The 22,422-nt window shown below is 36.1% G+C and overlaps 1 long non-coding RNA gene across 1 annotated transcript; it reads right to left on the bottom strand.

Annotated features, from left to right (window-relative positions):
- Positions 1-12,908: 12,908 nt before the first annotated feature.
- On the bottom strand, positions 12,909-19,790 carry LOC142601284 (uncharacterized). The gene is made up of 3 exons (XR_012834886.1): positions 19,414-19,790; positions 18,806-18,924; positions 12,909-14,690 (listed from the first exon to the last, which is right to left on the bottom strand). It is a non-coding gene; the product is annotated as an uncharacterized LOC142601284 (long non-coding RNA).
- Between the last annotated feature and the right edge of the window lie 2,632 nt (positions 19,791-22,422).

Raw genomic sequence — 22,422 nt, 5'->3', positions numbered from 1 at the left:
CTGTGAAGGCTTATATACTCCCTTTACAATGTACAAGAGAAATTACATGCCTTGAAACAGGAATGGGAAGATCAGGCTGCTGAGCAGAAGGCAAGCTAGGGTGCTCTTAGGAGAAACAGCTCTAAGAAGAAACACCTGAGACTTTCATCCCTTCACTTCCTGGAGCCACAGTTCCTTTCTCAGTGTTTGGGTTAAAACTTGTCAGAAATGTAAGAAAATTTGAAATTTGCCACTTCAGGATGAAAAGCCAAGTCAGGGTTGGTTCCACTACAGAAAGGAAAAGAGAAAGAAGAGCTGGAATAGAGGTGTCACACAGGGCAAGTTTCCTTCCCCGTTGAGTCATCTTGGTGCTGGCAATGGGCAGTGGGGGAGAATTCCCAGGATGGAGACCAGAGACTTTCCCTGCTAGGATGATCCCTCTCTGTCCTCCTCCAGTCTGCTTCTTCCACAGTGGCAGCCACTTTCCAACACTGTCCAGCCCACCCAAGAGTGGCAGAAGCATGGCCTAGCCTAACTCTAAGAACTGGTGAAAGGCAAAGCACATAGAAGAGTTGTGACTCTTTTGTTTCCATAGCAGCTGGTAATTAGGCAATGGCTTATTACTGTACCACTAGGATCCATGCAACCAGCATCCTCCAGGTGTTCTCTTACGAGAGGGCCGGTTATATATAAAACATAAGAATGATTTGACCTTTAATTGGAACAAAAAATATATATCAAATTTGGTATTTCTATCTGTGATGGAAAATAAAATCTTCAGCAATCTTTCAAGTACTCTGTTATTGGGTTACAGAATTGTGATTTGGAGGCAAAAAAATTAGCCACTTTTTGTCACAAACTTGACTTGAAACAGTGAAAAATTAATGTGACTTTTGGGCTTTCATTTTCTGACCAAAGAATCAGCTTCAGGACATCTGTAGCTATTTTAGTCACTTCTTGTCCATACCTATCAGTAAATCTAGCAATGAAAATTATTAAGTAAATATGTTGTGTTTTGTCTCCTTTACCTTTCTGTCTTACTACCATTTTTCTCAAAGTTATGTGATTATTAATGAGTGATTATAATTACATTTTATGATGAATAGTACAACTACCACTGCTATAGCTTACTTTATTTTTCAGATGTCCTCCATTTATAAGAATGAGAGAACATGACAGAATTTTGAACACAAATGTGAAAGCCCAAACACTTTCTTTCACACATATGGGTCTTTGTCCCAGTTTATAAAAAGTGCACTGGGTTTTCTGAAATCTTTATTAAATTTCACCGTAGTAGAAAATACTCACAAATACTTGTTCGCTCAGGAAAATAATCTAAAATATGTACTTATTGAAATTTACAACAGCAATAATTTGTTGAAACAATCCTGCTGAAGATGTGCAAAGTGAATCATTGTACCACAGTTCTCTTTTCTCCAAAAGAAAGGAATGACATCTGTATTAAAATATAACACTTTGTTAAAAGGAACAGATAAAGGACCAAATATTCATGATTACTTATCATGTTGAGGACAAAGAGATTTTTTTCTTAAATATCCACCTTTTCAAATTACTCTAATTTTATTTTTTATTTTTTAATTCATAAACAGAAAAAATGCTCAAAAACATTCTTCCACACCAGGAAATATTGAATTAATTATTTTTTTTAGGTAATTCTAATATAAAAGATCTTCCATGATTCAAGTCAATCATAGAGTTTTTTCATGTATCTTTAATGTTTTCTTCTTGAAATTGAATTTATAACAATTTACCACAAATACTGCAATAATATTGCATGCTTGTTATTGACAGTTTAATTCACTCTTACAGAAAAAATATTAGGAACTGAAAGACTAGAATAGAAGTGGTGGGGTTTGTTGTTTTTGGTTTTTTTTTCTTTTTTCTTTTCAAAAACATATGTTAGGCTTAATTAAATAAATTCAGTCAAGATGCACTGTTCTATATACTGTTCTGCAGTACAGTGTTGGAACTCATTATGTTTTCATAGGGATGGAATTCCTTGCTTTGGATTTCATGAGGACTGTTGTAATGACCATTAGATCTTTTTCAGCTGAAGTGTGATTTTTACTCTCAGTAAAGAAAACAGGAAAGCTAAAAAACCCAAATAGATCAGGATGAATGGATTGTACAGCAAAGTGCCAAGAGAAAGGAAGGGATTACAGTTTTTGTGCTTTTGAAAGTTACTAGATTATAGGGACTCGAAAACAGAATAGTCATTTGCATAGATATCTGACATATGATTATGCCTCAGATGATTTATGTAAGGCCTTGACAGGCTACAGTGATGAGCATGCTAGAAATACGATAGATGGATGAATGGAAGGTACTCAGTGAGGTGAATGTGAATTGGAAAGTCGATATCAATTTGAAAATCAATCAGCAAGAATAAGACTGCTCAGTCTGTGTGCAGAAAATACCGGGCTAAGGGCTGTCTATAAAGGCGAGGTGGAGATTTCTGAACCCTACAGGAAATATTTTCTCCAGCAGTGTTCAAACGTCTGCAGTAAAACATGTGCGATTCAATTGTTTACAGCTCAGGAAATCACAATCTTTTCTAAACCAGAACCTTCTCTCCCATTGCCAGGAGCCTGCCCCGTCTATCTAGGATTTAGAAGAGATGAATTTCCCTTTCAGCAGCATAAGAAGGGCAGGGTGGCTGTAACTCCCTGACCTCTGGCTGAGAACCCCACCATAAGCCAATTCTTTAGATAGTGGTTTTGGTGGCGACACTTGGCTGCCCTCATCTCCATGCCACTTTGAAAGGGTTAGCAGGAGAAAAAGCCCTATTGTTCTTATTCCAAACAGCCCAAAACACATACAGCACTCTCAAAAAACTGCACCTATTTATACAGAAAACTACTTAAGGGCAGTTCATTGTCTCTTTGTGGTTTTGTACAGCCTTGTACAATAGGACTCCACTGACTGAAGCTTTTAAGATTACCTTTAATAGAATGCATCCATAAATATATTAAAGAGCATTAGGGTTAAAAGCCAAGAGCTCTAAACTTAGGAAATATCAGAATTAATGCTGATAAGACTTAATTTAGGATATACATCATCCATTCATTAAACACTGTACTATTTCTGGTCGACTCCTAGCTTTGTTCATTGCTTGGGAAGGCTTGTGCTCAGCAAATGAGAAACAGCCCGGTATTTCATTCTACTCCCTTTGTTCAGGGTTTGGCACCATACTTTGTTTACTGCATACCATTTAATTGGGCCTCTGAATACAGAATTATTAATATTCTCAAGAGTTTTCCTATGATGACACCTACTGCTATAATATTTGAATGTGCCAAAGGAATAATTTATTTATCTTCTTGGTATTTTTGTACACATGAAATGTTGTTATTCCCATTTAATAGGCAGGGAGGTAGGATCCATGTCTACCTTTTTCCAAATGATTACAGTCATTTTGGATGCCCAGCTAAAGATGGCCTCATTTGTTAGACACCTTATTGCATCGCAGCATTATTTATCCAAAGCACAACTTGTGTGCAATTCAATAACAGATGTAGGAACATAGTATTTCTGATAACCAGATATGAAATCTTTGTGGACACTAAAAACAACATTCATTTGAGATTCAAGTTCTAGGTGACTTATTTAACACTACTTTAGGACATTCTCATGGAGATGGGGATGGGGATAAATCCATTTCTCCTAGGCAGTTCTAGCTGTCTAAACTATAGATCATACTTTCTTTTCCTAGAATTCTTTGCTTCATGTTTACACAATAAGTAGGGGAAGAGTTCCTATGAGAAAGCCCTACTCAGAGCAATTCTATCATTGCAGGGAACAGAGGTAGAACTGTTAGGCTGAGGAGAAGAGGATGAGAAAATGAAAAATTGCAAATACCATACTTCCAAGAGGATCTTCATGAACTTCAGGATGCAGCAAAAAGAATGATAAAAAAGGAAATGACAAGCTTACAGGGTCCATTATGTTTGTTGTCATAAATGATAAGTAAACAGAACTGGAACGAGAAACATGCAGAAAGAAGCTACTTTCACACACACTCACAAAGTAAAAGGCTTCCTTCTCTTCCTACAAAAACACAAGGAATGCATTCTTTGCATTTTTAGTGTGGAAAGCATGCCACTTACCACTCCATGTCTCCTGAACATCCATATAGTAGTGTTTGTATACTAAAATGAACTCTCCTTCCCAGGAATTTTCCAGTATTAAACACCTTTCCTGCTCTATTTATAATTAAATTGGGCAATGTGGTCTAGTTGAGGGTGTCCCTGCCCGCAGCAGGGACGTTGGAACTAGATGATCTTTAAGGTCCCTTCCAACCCAAACCATGCTATGATTCTATGAAATTACTGTCTACACTATGTTGCTGGCATTCTTTGCATGCTAAAGATACAAAAAAGTCTGTGACACCGATTGATTACAGTGGTATAAACATACAAAGAGTAGCTAGGTGCTCTATGAATCACAATATTATTTTACTTTCTGTTGAGAGAGCCAGATACAACCCCAGTATGGGCAGGAGGAGAAAGTGAGGAGCTGACCAACCAGCTCACTTTATATCATTGACTATAAAGCTAACAAGGTATCAACAGGGAGATACTGTTAAGGGTTCCTTAGGACCTCTCTCCTTGGTGGACAGAAATTCTCATCTGGCTTCCCAATTTTAAGATGCATTTGCCATCTTTAATTCATCTTCTGTTTGTACTTTAGATTTTTTCCTAAATCAAAATATTCCCAAAATATGAAGGCTTCCAAATGGAAATACCATACGTTTCTAAATGTCAGCTTATTTTCATCTATCCTGCCAGACTCCAAGTTTCGGAGTCTGATTTGAGTTATATCAATATTATACAATTCGGAATGCCTGTATATAACTGTTTGACTAAAGCCACTGTAATATGTACTGAGGGATTATTTCTAATGAGGTCACCACGTTCACTTGTATCTTCTACAATTTTAAATAGAGTTACCAATATTTATATTTTCCCATGCTTGAAATTTTTTATGTAGGTACTAAAACTACAGTTCCTTGCAGACTGCAAACAGTCTTGATATACTTGATACTATAAATTACAAGTTGACTATGCTAAAACTGTTAGCATAGGTCATCAATCCATATACCGTAAAAGGGAATCTTGCTTGTTTGAGTGTTAATCACTTAAAATTCATTGTAATCTAAAGACATAATACTATACAGACTATGCTGGATATTCTTCAAAGCTGCCTAGGGGCATCAGTTTTTATGGGAGTTGGTTTACAAAATCTTTAGACATTTTTGGAAAGTCTAAAACATTTTTTAGTCCTAGTGTCCAATTAATCATTATTGCAGTAAGGTATTATAAAGGTTCTGCACTCCTAAATTTGCAATTCATCTAGCTCAAGCAATGATGATCATTAGTTGATATTACTAAAATTCCCATGTCGAATAATAAATAGATACAACACAAAATATGGGCCTGTTAGATTCCTTCCTCTAGATTATACTGCCCCAGACCATCTAAAGGCACTCTTTCTAATGCAGCCCCCAAAAGGTATTTTAACAGCTATAATGAAAAAGACGTTTTCTTGCTTTAATTAATACATGTGCATAATTTCAAAAATGACTTAGTTGTTGCTTTCATTAGTCTGATTTTTTCTGGTCATAGTGAACACTGGCTATGCAATTTTCCAATTAAAATTACAATTCTGTGACTGTAATTGAAGCTTTATCTACTGATCCATCAATTCAGTACAGAAAATGATCTGAATGTTACAGCTTGATTACTTTTTCCTAAATAGCCATCCAGGTTATATATTCTATTCTAAATATATCTGCACAAACCTATGTAAAAGAGATTTCTTTCTTATTTAAACAAAATATAAACCAATTATTCAACAGCACATGTACAGTACCTCTCAAAAATTAAACCCATTTTCCATCTTCAAAATGTGTACCTCAGATCAGCCTCCTAAATATGCCTTAGAGGGCAGTCCATATTATTTTTTCCCCTTTTTTCTCAGTTGACTATACTTTGAAAAAAAGGGTAAAATTACTTAGTTTAAAAAAAAAAAAAATTACTCATAAATCCAGCTAGTCTAATCAGTGCCATTCTTTACCATTTTCCATTTTTTTCTCTCTTCGAATTGGAAAAATATTCAAGCATTTGATTTTTTGTGAGACTGGGAGTTATTGAGTCCTTGCACTTAGGTGTTTATCATTTGATGCCAGAGTGCAAATAGCTCATCAGGACCTGAGTCATGTCATAAAGCTGAAATAAGCTCTTTGTTCCTTGGGGTTCTCAGTCCACAACAACTGTCTATTTATTTATTTATTTATTTATTGTTGTGCACATAAACTTATAGAAGCAGGAAAACATCTTTCCCTCATTGTAACTGGTAAAATGCCTTTTGGGGGTTTTCATCAGAAAGAACACCTTTAGGTGATCTTGGGAACCATATCCCAGAGGAAAGAAGCCAATAGGTTATATTATTAGTAGTACTAGTGTTTTGATATGATCACATTTCAGCATTCAAGACCCTCTGACAGGTATTGTAAATAGACTCATTTTTAAAGAATACGAAAAATATGATAGGTATTGTCTGTAAGGAATTAGAAGATGATAGATTATGAGAGAAATATGAATGAAAATAAGGAGTTTTTAAAAAGAATGAGTTAGCACCCAAAAAAGTAATGGTCCCATAGTCATGAATGTTTTATAAAAGTTCATTAGTGAAATAGGCTGAAACAGGAGACAGAAATAAAAACAAACAAACAAAAATAATTGTTTTGTTTTGTTTTGTTTTGTTTTGTTTTGTTTTGTTTTATTTTATTTTATTTTATTTTATTTTATTTTATTTTATTTTATTTTATTTTATTTTATTTTATATATAAGACATGATATGTAAGTAAATCTGATTTGATATGTACATATATTTCTCATATACATGAGAAACATGAAGGAGAACAGATAATAGCCAGTACACTAATAATTAGAAAGGATGAAATTCTGAAAACTGATAAGGGAACATAAGGATACTAGAATAATTCTGTGACTGAGAGAACTATGTAAGAGCAATATTCATTGTAAGCTAGATATGACAAAATTATTAATAACAGTTATTCAGTAAATGAAAAAAGAAAATATCCATTAAGAACCCCTGCTTAGTATACCAACCAAGAAAGAAGTGAAATGAGAACAGGAAGTATAAACTAGCTCTGTAGTGACTGAGAAAGATGTCAGGCACTGTCTATTATCAATTCACAAAGAGCAAAGTCGGGAAAGGGAGTGAGATTATGGTTCCAAACTCAGCAAAATGGCAATACTGAAACAAGATACTGTTGAAAAACTGAGACTCCCTGTTGTTTCCAGAGATTCTTCCAGAGTAACTTAAAACCGCTGTCTTACACAAGTCCAAGTTAAATTCTCGTCTTTGTGGCGGTAACAGAGCCTGGCTCCTGCTGAGAGGACCTGATGCCTGTATCTTGTCTCCCTGAGAGGTAGTGACTTCATTTCTCAGAAAAAATGTGAGAGTATATTTTACATTTTAGGATATAAAACTGGTGGAAAATCACAGCACTGCAGACTGCTAAACTTCAAGCATCATCTACCATGAATAAATATATTCAATTAAGATAATATTCAAGAGTCCTTAAAAATTGGCTGAGGAAATGTCTGTTCCTCTGATGTTCATTTTAATAAATCTCCAAACAAGAAAATTCCAGCAGCTTGAAGAAATGTTAATCTGCCATATTCAGTAGCTGGTAAGCCTTATATCAGTCCTAAGCAATAATGGAAATGCTGGTATAAAATTCACTGATAAGAAATTCAGTGATAGGAATACAATTAATGCCAGCCAAAGTGGTTTTACATAAATTAGATCTAGTCAAATAAACCTGATTCTAAGGTTTGATTAGATAAAAAATTTGGCTGAAAAGGTAAATGTGCGGATGTCATATACTCAGACCATGATAGGCACAGTGTGGTCCAGAACTCTGATTAACACTGCACAATACCAATAGATCACATAAGAAATTGATCCAACAGATGGATCTCAAAGGAGTACAGGCCAACCAGGAACAAGCACTGAATATGTGTTTCCAGTGGAGCTCCACAGGAATTAGTTTGTTTGACTATCACCTTTTATGTAGCATTCTTAGCAATGGTTCGGAAATAAACAAAAATCATGGATAAAACTGATGGATGACGAACAGATTGGAGCAATGAGTAATAAAGATGAAGACATGGAAATGGGGTTGATGCATGATTTCTGAGTAAGATGAGCCCACTTACACACAACCAAATCCAACAGAATCAAATAAGAATTCAAACGTCTTGCAGCAAGCAGTGCAGGAAATTTATATGGAAGACAGGGCTGGATAATAGAAATCAAGATTCCAGAGAGGATATAAGAGCCATAGTGGACAAACAACTTAATGTGTCTTGTCAGTGAGATGCTGTGGCAAAAAGACTAGTAGGAAAAGCAGAAGTGAGACTTTGAATTTCTCTCTGTTATAAGATTCAGAGACATTCAATATCGGAATGCCACTCACAATTCTTATGGTCTCACTTTTTAAATAATGGTGCAAAATCCAACCGTTTGCACAGAATTCAGCAAAGTGCCACAAACCTCTGTGTGAATGACAGAATTCTTAAAGCTTTTGAAAATAAGGCTTAAGTGCTTGTAAGAACAAGGTGGAGATGTGAGCTGGTTACAGTGTAGCTCTATTTCCATGGGAAGCAAACAGCAGGGATCAACAGTTTCCTTAATTTAGTAGGTCTGTGACTGAGAGAACTACCTAAGAGTAATATTCATTGCAAACTAGATAGGCATTTATTAGGTTAGGCATTTGATTTTGTTATACCCACAACCAGTGCCTAGAAGCTGAAACCAGCAAAATTCAAATGAGAAAGACAAAATATTTAACAGCTGGTGTAGGAATGATAGTTATAGATAGATTCTAAATAGGAATCTTCTTGCTATAAATAACCTCTTTCTTGGTCCAGTTCCAACTATTTTTCTTCCTTTTCTCCCTCTTCATCATTTGCTTGAAATGCTGAAATATTCCATCTGGGTAGATATTCATGTATTTCCATCCTTATTAAAATAACAGAAAACAAATTTACCTAGAAAGCCAAATCAAACTAATCTTTAAGGTAAAGTGCTGTAACTCAGATGTAAATGTTGGAGATAATGATGGCAAACTTAAAACCAACAAGCAGTTTTAAACATATTGAAAAACATCAATATGTGAATTCTGAACAGAATTAAGCAAGAAGTTGAATACTTGATGGACATTTTGGGATAGCAAGAGGGTAAAAATATCAACTTTTTATTAATTTATGTTAAAAAGGTAGGACAACACTGTTCTTCTACGGCACTATGAATTTTTTTAAAAGTGCTGGAGGAAATTCTCCTTTTCCAGCTCCACTCTAGCTACCCTTCCTGGCTTTCTGTCAAACTTAGTCCTAAACCTAACCCCATCCTTAATGTAAACCTTAACCCTAAACATAGACTGAGCCTTAGGCAAGTTCCCCAGGCAAAGTGTCTGACAACAAAGTTCTCTACACCTTACACTTTCTTTTCGTAGCTCCTTTTCCAGCCTCAGTCCAGCTGCACCTCTGGCTTTTGTCTCTCTCTTCATCCTAATCCTAGCCTAACTCTAACTGTAAAACAAAGGTACCCAAAAGTAAAATCAGTACAAGGTGACACAAAATAACTCCTGAACACTCCTCATGGTTAAATAGACATTTTCATATTTCAAAAGCTTGCTCATAGACTTGCTGGATTATTTTAGTGTTGTTATTTTAGATCAACAGCTCTAGGCATCCTCAGGAAAAAACTTTTATTTATTATTGCATTGCTTAGAGAATATGATCAGGGTTTGAGACACAGTGTGACAGTCTTTTTCCATTCTTAGGAGTGGCAATCACACAGATAAGTCATGCTCATGTCCTGTGAATATTTAATTTCAGGATACAAATCCATACTGAAACATTGACTGTGACTTCGTGCAGAACAATAGTCTCTAGATGTGACTCTTCAAAACAATATCATCACATACTCTAGCATAGCATTTGTTGTAAATCAGAGAGGTAATGCACATCCAAATGTTTAGTAGTAAAAATACAGAAATCTTTCTCAGTTTTGGAGAAATTCTGTTCTGGAAAACTTATGTTCTTCTGTATTTTCTGATCTTAGCTTACCTTCAAACATTGACTCTTCAGAAATTACTGAAAACAATGGAGAGACCAGTGCGTTTTATGAGACCAAAGTCAGACCAGTGTGGGGTAAAGAAGGCTGGAGAACTTTCTGACAAAATGTGTTCACACTGAATCCTCTTACCAAAGTCTTCAGTTTTCAGTCTTTTGCTGGAAAAATTGTCTCACATTCCATATGTAATTTCTGCTCAGAATGAGTCTATCATCTACCTCAAATATTTTGTGATGAGAGGAATCAGACTTGTGAGAAACTGCAGATCTCAGATCATCATCTAATTCATGTAAAGAAGGCACTTGTGTCTGTTTCCTACATATTAATGAATATTGGTTGCTATTCTGTGGTCCAGTGTGTCTCTTCTGTGTGATTTGAGGTGTTTTTTTTTTGAAGCCTGTGATATGTATGGTTTCTGAGAGCTTCAGAATAAGATTCACCTTGAAATTATCAGAATTTAGTGGCACAAAAAGAGCATCTTCCTGTCTCATTTTCATTATGAATTGCATTTGAAAATCACTCACAGAACAAAAAATTACCACTTATAAACCCATAATGATTTTTCTAACCTGCAAGTAGGGTGTTTTCTGCCTGTTTGGTTTTTTTTTTTTTTTCTTTGCATGCGATTTAATTCATTCTTTCTAGAAAATGTAAGCTAGCTCTTTCCCATTTAGTGTCTGTTATCCTACATTTTTTGGCCTATCTTTGGCATGATGAACAGCAATTGAATGAGTCATAATTATGAAGGATTCTATGCCTGTTGTTTAAAATAGAATTATTTGCATGACAATGTATCCTGGAGAAGTAGAAACCAAGAATAAGGCTAAGCCTGAGCTTGAACTGGCTGCTGCTTGGTGTCTGCTTTAGGATGAACTGAGTCACTCTTCATGCTCTGACACACATAAAGACCAGAGGCAACATTGAACTGCCAGCTGAAATGCCCTACTGTATTTGATATGGAACTGACAGAGATGACACAGAATTTAAGAGAGTTTCGTATGTTGTAGGATCTGGATGCTTGTTGGGTTACCTTTCTTGGCTGGACTGCCTCTCTTGGCACTAGATGACTATGTTTAAGCAACTGAGCTGAGCCCGAGATCTCCATTAATTCCATTATCTGAAGGTCAATCACTTACTGCGGATGTGGATACTTACCAAAAGACACCTACGTTTAAGAATCTTAATTTGGAAATGAATACCAATTCAAATCATGGTTACCATCAAATCACCAGCCTGTTTAGATTAAATGTGTGAAAGATGAAACCTTTTCGATGCACACAAATTCCTTCAATGAGTCCCAAAATCTTTTATGTATGGAGTCAGGGACAGGGAGGTAGACAGACGATTGACTGTCCGGGCTACATCTGTAGGTAAATTCTTATCCAGGTCTTGCAGTCCTGAGACTGAGATCCTGATGAAAATGGAAAGCTCATGGAATAAGCCTGCCTATTTGTGTCAAGACCCTAATAAGCATTCACAAGTGGATATTTCAGAGGGAAAATCCCTCCCTGTTTGGGGAGAGGTCAGACATGTGATAAGATCCTCAGAAGGTATGCCTTGCTCTTAGTATTCTCACTGATAAATGGCAAGTCTTTACTTCTAGAACTGTGTTAGGATGCTTCAGTGAAATTCTTGCACACACAAAAAAATGTTTCGTTTTGCTTACTCCATTTTCACTCTGAGACCTTTTTTGCTTTTCCATGAAGAAATCAATGTAAGCAACTTTCATGGAAAATTTCTCCTGGTCCAAAATTAATGCTTACAGTTTGGCAAAACAGCAAGTGAAAACAGAGTTTTACCTGACAGCCTTTAAAACAGTATAAATATATAGATATATGTACTTCATAAAAAAGAGTGAAATGCACTAAAAGGTATTGGGAAAAGGAATGTTCGGGTAGAATCACATTTTTATAAGTCTCTTTCATTCTAAAGTTACTGTACAAAAGAGAAACCGATTCACATGAGTTCTTATTTGCTGTTCTGGTGTTAGCACATTTGCAGAATTATATTTAAAACTCATTATTTTCTGTTCCGCACAGATAATGATACTATGCAATTGCTTTTCTAAGCATTGCAGCTATAGACAAGCTTCAGTTCTGTTACACAATTCTCTATTTCATGGTTCTTCTTGAAACATCAACTCATGGAGTCATGCATTCGTGAAAATTGCCATTACCTTTGAATCAGCATCATATCCTTTATAAAAATAGAAGAGTGGACAGAACTGTCCACTAACTAAGCTGTCATTGTTGAAGAGAATGGTTTGAAAAGCCTCCTAGCAATTGCAACACTGCAATTGCTAAAAAAAAACCCCCAAAACTGTAAAACATACTGTGATCGTTTAAGGCTGAGACCTGAATTGGGAGATATGAGACATCTAGATATTCCAGAAATTGTGCTTGAGACTTGCAATATTGAGTTTTTAATAGTGTTTTCTGTAGACTTAATAATTCTAAATGAATTAATTATGTATATCATAGATCAATTTGTAGAAGTCTAGTTGAAAATCAAGCAGATTTTTTATAGATCTATACTGAGAAAATGTACACACATATTCAAAAGGAATTTTCAAATAAAATCCAATTACTTTTGTGCATGCAAATTTCAGAATAATTGGACACCAATAATGAACACTTTTTAAAATACTTTATGTATTAGAACACTTTAGCAAGTGTGTGGAAAGCCTCATTTTTTGAATTATTTTGTCCTTCCTGAAAAGAACCAAGACTGACAGTACAAAACAATTTTTAAATTGTGATATAAGAATGTGACAAAATAAGTTTTAATAGTAATGATGACAGTATAAGAACTTTAGATGACTCCGCTCCTAATTCAAAATTATTTGGAAAGAAATGTAAACTTTGCATTACTTGTTGGGTTTTTTAGTAAGGTTATAATGAGCAGAAGCAAACATACTTTATAACATCAAAAATAGAAGAGGTAGAAGAAGCTCTGAGGTTTATGTCCAGAGTAAAGAGAAACAAAGGACCCAACATAGGAATTCTTCAGAAAAATGTTACTACCATAACTACCAATCACAGTATGCATACAAAAGCAAAATTACTTGGGATGACACATCTGTGGAAGTAGCATTTCTGGGATATCATTACTCATGTCAGCTGTATTTTTATTAAAATCTTAGCTTGAATGCATTTGTGAAAACTATGGAATAAAGTTAATATTCTGGCAGCTCTAAAACAACCACCTAATGTCTAGTTTCTAGTAATTTAAGAATACCAGCATAAGAAGCAGATGGTAAAATAGCTCAATATCCTTTGGAAAATCTTCCATTAGCATTAAAAGCTACACCTGCTGAAATGTGTGATCTTACTTTAAATATAGAAAAGCATTAATAGGGATGTACAGCAGTGTGGTTATATCTCTTAATTGGTATACCCTAGTGGAAACAAACATGCTAATTAAGCGATCATCCTGATTATAAGAGCCTGATAGGAATACACAGTGCTGGGAGGCATTCGTTTCTATTTCAGCAATTGCTTTAAAAATAATCATAGTAAGATGCTTGAAATATTTAAATTATATAAAGGTAAGTGACTCATTACAGAGCACAGAATGAGCATGAAGGGAAAAGGATTGCAGTAGAGAAATTTGTGACACAGAACAAAGTTACAGCTTCAGTTTCCTCCAGAGAGTATTGTGGACAATACAAAATAGTCACTTTGATTTGACTAGGTTTGTAATTTTTCTACTCCTTAGACAGTGAAATTCTTTACTTTCAATGTATTTTCAAAACTCATTTGGTTTAAGGCTTTAATTTAATCCAGGTGCCAATCTAGAAATTGATTTCAAAGTTCTTGTTCAAAGCTCCTACTGCAAAATCAGTCTGGAACTTGTGGTTCAAATTCTTCTTGTGCTCCTTTGGGGCTTTGGAATAGCATTCAATGAAATTCGCCTCCATACTCAAAAATGCTCCAGTCACACTGAAAACATCTCTTCAATTTTATAAAGATGGTACTGTCAGACTCAAGGCAGCTGGTGGGCACAGCTGAATATGAGAAGCATTAGAGCTTCCAGACCCTGGGTCTTCAAACACAGCAGATTCTGACAACCAAAGAAGTGTTTGAGTCCTTGACACCTTCTTGACACCTTGACACCTGGTCTACTTGTGACTCCAAAGAGAGGGAAGTAAAAAGAAAGAAAATTCAATTGGAAGTAGAGAATGGGGATAGAAACCAAAATGCTGAGTATTTTCTGGGGGAAAGCCTTTGTCGTGGACCTATAGACCATTTCCTCTAGTCAAATCCAATGGGGGCCAACAACAACAAATGTTTCCCTTGACAGAAGTGCGCACTTTGATTTGAACCATACGGTTGAGGATAACAAGATGAACATTTGTCTCATTCTTACAATGGCACGTCTAGATGTACTGAAAAGATGACAGAAGCCTACAGGAAATTACAAATGCTGTCACAGGATCATATAGCATATGGAATGAGGACTGGAACAGAGGATTACTTCATGTGATGCATTTGGAACTGCATGTGAAGATATGCTTGTTCCTAGAAGAAAAATGAAAAAGAGTCAAACAAAATGTATAGTTATAGCTAATTTTTAATTAAGAGGCTAATTAATCCAGTATTTTGTATGAGTTTGAACATACTACCCGAAATTCATTCTTAAACTCATATAGCAGCAAGAGAAAGAGGAAGTTTCTGCAATATTACTAACAATATTAATTACTTGCTATAAAAAAAAATTCCAGCAGCTAGCACAGCATAACATTTCTGATAACAGTTTTATTCCTTACTATAAGTAGAGGAAAATAAGTACAGCTCTGCTTAGCCTTTTCTCTGTTATGTGTCAACAAATAGTAAAAAAAATTGTATTTATATCCAGTACTTCATGAAACACTTAGCACTTACCTTTGTGGTTACAAGCAATAGAATTTCTAATTAGCTTGCATAAAATATACTCTTTTTAAAAAAAAATAAAAATTGAATGAATAGAGTAAGACTCTAAGAATCTCAACACTTTTCTTTGGCAGCTTCTTTCCAGTCCTACTCCAGCTGCACCCTGGGCTTTATAACTATGTGTCTCAACCCTCACCCAATGCTTTCCTGAGCTATAGGAAATCCACTCAGTACAGCCTGAGCTTTTGAAAATCTGCTGGAAGCTGCTGCTTTAAGGTTTCAGGTATAATTTACTATAAAATGAGATATGAGTCTTTATATTTCTACTTAATTAGTCTGGTATTTCTATTTAATTTAAAGTGGCAATAGATGAAAACACAAAATCTTACTGTTTGGATACCAGGATTGCTGGTATAGAATATAAGATACACTATGCATAAGACTCTCTACTTGTGTAAAAGGGTGAAAGATCTCTGAGCACAAAATAGTTGCTGAATCACCGGAATTAAAGGGAGTCAGGTAATAAAAATGCGGAAAAGAACCAAACAACCCACTCTGCTACCCTTGTTTTATAATTGCATATAAGACCTGAAGAAGTCCATAATGGCTTTGAGGTTCCTTTTCTGAACTCTCTGGAAATCTGCCTGTCAAATTTTTGCATGTTTTCCTGAAAAAGTATTCAGAACACCGAGTGATCAGATTTCATCAGTCATCCTTAGTGTGATTTGTGACCCCTTGACTTTACAGCATGTATAGGTATAAATGCACGTGTGTTTGTCTCTAAATATACATATACCTATACATATCCACATGTACGTATATATATAGGTATATGTGTGTGTGTGTATATATATATATAGCAAGTTGAAACTCTGAGAGGTTAAAGAATATACCATACCTACAATTTAGGAGTACTAAGCCAAACAGTGCAGGAGTCAAAAAGTTCTACAAGTGCATCTGTGCTGACAGCTTGTGCATTTCGTTCCAGCCTGTTGGGATGTAAAATGTCTGACTCTTTCAGCATACCTTAAAGACAGGGCTTACCACGAAAGCACCATAGACCTTTGGTACATGTCTCAGTAGCAGGACAACAGGGCACTTGCTGTAATAAGAAAACCAATTGAAGAGACTCCTTGTACAGCTGAGTGGCGGCACTAGAATTTTCAGTGTTCAGATGTAATTAGAAAACAGCTGTGAAGGAAAATCAATTGTTCCTGGTCGTCAATGGCTAATTTTCCACAATCAGAATAAAGAATGCAATATGACATCTTTGAAATGAGCAAGTAATTATTTCTCCTTTGTTTATTGTTTTAACATTTCTCCACTTATTTGTGCTAGCTATCCTTTATTTACTTCAGGACTACTCTTAAAATTCTTAGATTCTCATAATTATACATAAACCCTGTTTAGCTGTAAAAAAACCTCTTTCACAGAGTTCTTTAAGGTGATGATTTGTGATTCATGAAGGAAGAGTTGAACAAATGCTTATAAATTACTCTGTGATGGTTTCATAACAGAAGACTTGCTAAATGAAAAAAGTTTAATCCCATCAATGAAATTGCATACTTATTAGTAAGTATTTGACCTGTCAGAGGACTGAAGTCTTCAGATTCTTTGTCCTGATCTTCAACGTGCCTTTGAGATACACCTGTATTCTAATATGCTCATTTTCTTTTTGTTGACATTACCATGAAAAGGGTGGGGGGTGAAGAGAATTGTGTCCGTCACGTAGCGTAAGTAACAGATTGCAGGAGGAACCTCTGCAATCCAAATCATGAGATCAAATTACAACAAGTTTAAATTCTGGCAGGAAAGTCTGAGTTTTAAGTTATTATTATTTGTATTATAGCAGTGCTGTTTATATTGATTTAATCTTACACAGTGACAGAAATTGAAATGCCAGGAGTGATAGCTGTGCTGAACTGTTTTGAGCATGTAAAACGGTGTGGTGTTTGATTAAATCACCCTCGAATCATTTGTTTATCTTGTAAATTTAATCTCTTATTACATGATTCGGATCCTCATTTACATGGGGTTCGAGACAGGAAAGCAAAACACATGTATTTGCAGCAATATTCCCTGTGACCCCTTGTTAGTTTGAGGGAACGGACGCTCACAGAGAGAAATGCTCCTGTGAGTCTGCGTTACAGGAGCCTACACAGCTCTTCAGGGCAAAAACCAACCCTGCTTTTGTTTTGTGTCTGTACAGTGCTTAGCCCAATGAGGACCTGATCAATAGTTTGAACCCTGAGGAGGTACTTCCATGCAGCCGACTATTGAGACAACCATGTTAACAGCTCTTTGGGCGCAGTCCAAGGAGCGACGCCGTGCCCATTGCGCTGTGCCGCTGTTGCAAAGGCTCTGGCAGGGGTAGCAGCCACCGGCACCGGAGCGCTGGCTTTCGGCATTAACACCCAGTTGCATGCTGTAAAACTGCGCTCGCCTCTGGAGGGTGAGCTGAGGCACAGGCTTGTGCAGCAAGTGTCTCTTTAATCACATTTTTTACGTTTCTTCTGCGTTCATCGGGGCTGGTGTACAGACTGAGGGCTGTGATTCTGCCTTCAGCCCTTATGTCAGATGCCAGGGCCCCAGACTTGGACCTATTTTTGTGTCACCTTTTAAATTAGCTTCTTCTTTCAATGGTTGTAGACAAGATTCTGCTAAACACAGTCTGAAAAAGATACTTAACTACCAAGGTGCTAAAAAGACCTTGTAGAATAATAATAGTAAGGAACTGCAGCTCCCATATTTCTTTGAGAAAAAAGCAAAATGTTTTCACAGCTTCCAAACTAGTCTGCCAGAAAATTTTCTATTCATGGCTTCGGGCTTCATATAGGAAATATTATTGTAATAGCATTCATTTAAATGGGGTACATTGCTTCAGGATGTTGGGGTAGCAAAATCTAGAGAGATGCTTAGAAACCAGACAAAACCATAAAATATTTTCAGAGTGTAAGTGAGGACAGATATACTGCTGTACCTAAGTTTTTACCTAGGACTTTTAAGAGACTATCTTTCCTTGGCAGGATGCATAGAAATCAATGACATAAATCTGAGGCATGATCTATTCATTTACTCAGAATAGTGGGACTGACTTTAGAGAGCACATTAAACATTGGCAGTGGAGTTACTTTTTGGATGAAATGTCTAAATGTTGACTCTCCTACTTACGGCAATTTTACATCACTGGTCATTCTGTAACTGTGATGAAGTTTCTCCTAATTTACACTAACATAGATGAAATTAAAATAAGGGTCAAATGGTTTCACAGGTGGAGTAATTTATTTCCCTGTGGCAGCTTCAGAGTCAGACCAGGCAGATAGAGACCAAAGGTTGCACCACCCAGCAGTTCAGTAACCTCCCTTAAACAAAGCTGGTGAACTCAGTCCTGTTCCCAGGGAATAAATGTTTCCTGACAATAAGCAAGCAAACAAATAAATAAATAAGTGCCATCACAACTGGCACTCTTGCTGAGAAGTCTCTATAAAGGGGTCAAACAGTAAGGCCGAGGGCTGAAGGGACACAGAAAACAATCTATTATACCTTCTAGGCAGTTTCTCAAGTTGAGGATAGTTAATGCGGTAGCAGTGTGGCAGGGAAGGTGGTGGAACTGCCTACAGTTCTGTGACCAACCAACAACCTTCTATGGACGTTGAATTTGCATGGAAATTCTTTTCAAGCTGAAAACTATGCAGAAACAATTTTTCTAAATAAGTGAAGAGAGCTATTTGAAATGTTCAGTATGAGATGAATGAATTATTTACCTGATTGGCAAACTATGGACTAGCATGAAGATTTAAAACCCAGAGAGCGCCTTATTTGTGGAAACAGTGGCTTTGGGAGTGTGAACAGGTGATGAGCAGAGGCTGAAAGTGTTTCTCATCTGCAGAATTTGAAAGAGAATTTATTAAGACAGTGTTTTGCAATTAAAGAAAATTAAAAAATTGGGTAGAACAAATTTGCAACACAAGAGGGTAAAAAAGAAACACTATGCTGATGGCTTGCAGTGAGAGGTGCAAAGAAGGGAAAGGGTTCAAGCAGGTATGATATGGGATGAAGCATTTAGAATAGAAAGAGCAGAAAAGGGAGGATCTAAGAGGCAACAGAAAAAATCTCCTGGAGACGTAAAAGTTTGGATGGGTTAAATAAAAGGAAGGGTATTGAGCCAAGCAAAGATTTGAAATGAAATGCACACTCTCCTAACTTTAATATTTTCCTTGATCTTTACATTCCAGAGCACTGCTTTATTTCCAACATTAGCTTAGCTAATGCATCTATCTAAAAAGACATGTTACTGCTTGTCATAAAATTAGTAGTGCACGGGGAGGGATGCTAATGGTTGAGTAACAAAGTTTGAAAAATATTGACATACTAGAACAGAGATCCAGCCTCACACTTCTCCAGATTCATCCATGCTAACTCTTCCTCCTTCTTGCGGTGTGTTTTTGACCTCTGAGCCTTTTGCAGGTGACAGCATTAAGATTCCAGAAAGCACAGGGGGGGTATTGAAATTCCCTGCAAGCTCTGAATCTCTCTCCATTGATCGGTGTGTCAGTCCATGATGCAGTCATGCACAGATGTTACACAACAGCAGCAGCAGGTTACAGAGCTCTAAAAATATTTGGATTTAATTGAAAAAAAAATGTAAATGTTTTAAGCCCTTTATTTAATGCCACAGCTTCCTTTTTGGCATAAAGCAGTGGCTGTTGTAGCTAGAAGGTGGCTTATTCTTTTTGGAGACTACAGCTGATTCACACAGAATTTGAAAGGGGCAAAAAAAGAAACAGAAAACATGGCATCTGAAAAATAGTGTAGACAGAAGAAGAAGGGGGAAAGCAGACACTTGAGAAATTTTTCAAGCATGATTCTTTGTCTTCTTGAACTCTGATTTAAAGGTTGCTTAGCAACAGTGGCAGTAACAGCTGGGACACCCTTGATCTTGTTGTGTAAACTATTAAAAATAGGTGATGGAAAGTGGCACCATGGAAACAATGACAATTCTGAAGCAGGTGTCTGCAGTGCTGCTTTTCAGCTTAATGTCAGAGGTATAAATTACAGATTTACTTTCTCCCTTTAATCTGAATTTTTAGGAAGGGAGGAGTCTTTATATCCCCAAAATTAAATAAGACTGAAGATAGCATTGTCCTGTTCTGTGGCACTGACTTCTGATTACTGCTTTATGTAGTTTCTTGCCAGAACCTTTAGAGGATCTTCATTTCCAGAGGCTGAGGTCATTTCACTCCAGTGAATCACTGAAGCAGTCCTTCAGCAAGGGGCATAACTGGTATTTACAGTATTAACCTCAGCTATGAAGGGATCATAACCTTGATTTCTGTTGGACAGTTTAGCTAAAGCCTCACCCCAAATTACTATTATTAAAATCATAATCTGAAAATACTTACCTTTTATGGGGCTAATAATCATAGCTAGGATTAATAAACATAGACAAAGGAATCAGCAATGCTCATTCTGAAAACATTCAGAGACCCAGGGTCAAGATTTTTTTAATATGAGTAGTGAATCTGGGCCATGCAGAAGAGGACTAGTTCTCAGAAACAGTAATTGTCTGCCCTTTGAAACAGGCTCCTTTTAAGGCTCTTAAATTCAGTGTCCATGTTAAAGCAGGCAAAATTTCTTTAAAAACATGGGACAGTATCTTTTATTGGGCTAAGAATATTGAATGTGAACAAACCACACTGCATTATTAGTGACATTTCTATGCATTATTAACTTAAAATATTACAAAAGAGAAAAATTATCCCTGGCCCATGGCATAGTTGCATTTTACATAGATATTTATTTTTTTCTTTAATTTTAATGAGAGGTAAACTGAGTCAAATATTCAAAAAAGGCTCAGAGATCTATGTCATATTGACATCTCTGTCCTTATTCTATCATGGAGGTACTTGCATTCTGATTGACTAATAATCACCAATTGCACAACTGAAACAAAGAACTATCTGGAAAAAAAGCATAAGAAATTGTCTATCTGGCCAGCTGTAGCTATGAATCTAAATAACAACTACATAGGATATTCTGACTGACTGAAACAACTCCATCTCTTTACTGCAATAACTTTGAAGAATTCAGCTTATTATTTTAACACTGCTTATGAAGTTGAAAACTATTGTCTCCTCTGACCATGTCTCCTGCTGCTGAGATTGGTACATTATTAAAGCAATATCTGGTATCTGTCCAGCTTTTATTTATCTTGGAACAGAGTAATTAGGGACCGGAATGCATAATTTTGGTGTTATGTTTTAGTGCACTGTAGTATTACTAGAAGATATTCTGAATCCCACACTGAGACAGGCTAGAGCTGACGTGTAATGGCATTGTTTCCCAAGAAATGAACTTCTACTGTAACCTGGCTGGAAAGTAAATTGTGGGTATAAACCTTATACTTTTAGGTTTACAGCAAATTTGATAGAAACCTTTACTGCATTCTTGGTTGGGAGGGCAAACCAACAGTATAAGGAAGCATGAAAGTTACAGAGTGTTTCTTCTAATCTGATTTAGTCTTACACACTTTCATACATTGTTAGACAGAACAATTACACACAGAGGCACATTCAAATAGTCAAACTGACACTGGGCTGCATTTGAAAGAATGTAATAGTATTAAACCTTTGTGCTCAGCACACATTTCTTCAGAGACTCTTCTGTAGTGTGCAAGAATGATGTACTAGCCAAGCAGATAGACTTGTCTTCCTGACCTCCGTGAATTAAGCTAAGTGCCAGAACTGACTTCACAGAAGTCTGTTCTTGCCAATAGTTTCATAGGAGCCATTCTGCAATAATCTAGCAACATTGAATTATTTGTTTTACTCAAATTATTTTGTGCAATAATGTATTTGATTTCATTTGTCCTGCCCTCTATGAAATCAGCCTCTCCTCCTCTGCAATTTGGATGAATGGGGAGTTATCAAAAAATGCAAGATTTATTTTCAGAATTCTGTCATTTGGTTCTTATTGGTAGCAGCTGATTCACAAAGAAAAAACACTTTAAAAAGTTTTATTGGGGAATTTAGGTAACGGGTCTTATTTTAATTTGTGGCATATCCAAAGACTGGGCTGGCAGCTACTAGGTGTGGGGGGTGGGGAGTGGAATAGAGACTTCTCATTTTTAACCTGAGTATTACTCTACTTTAAAAAATCATCTGAAGTCAATGGAATTACCTAAGGAATAAAATAGTATAATTGACTATAATATCTCTTACAGATTAAGAAAACATTTCAAAACCTACATCTGATACTGAGAAAGTCTCATGGAAATTATTAAAGATTTTCTTTAAGGATTTCAGGGAAAATAAAACTTATGCCAGACACGACTAATCTATGTCTTCCTGTATGTGTTATATCAAAGCATTCCTTGTGTTAT

The sequence above is a fragment of the Balearica regulorum genome, chromosome 3 (assembly GCF_011004875.1).
Source record: "Balearica regulorum gibbericeps isolate bBalReg1 chromosome 3, bBalReg1.pri, whole genome shotgun sequence".
NCBI lineage: Eukaryota > Metazoa > Chordata > Aves > Gruiformes > Gruidae > Balearica > Balearica regulorum.
This window is presented reverse-complemented; position numbering and strand designations above follow the sequence as displayed.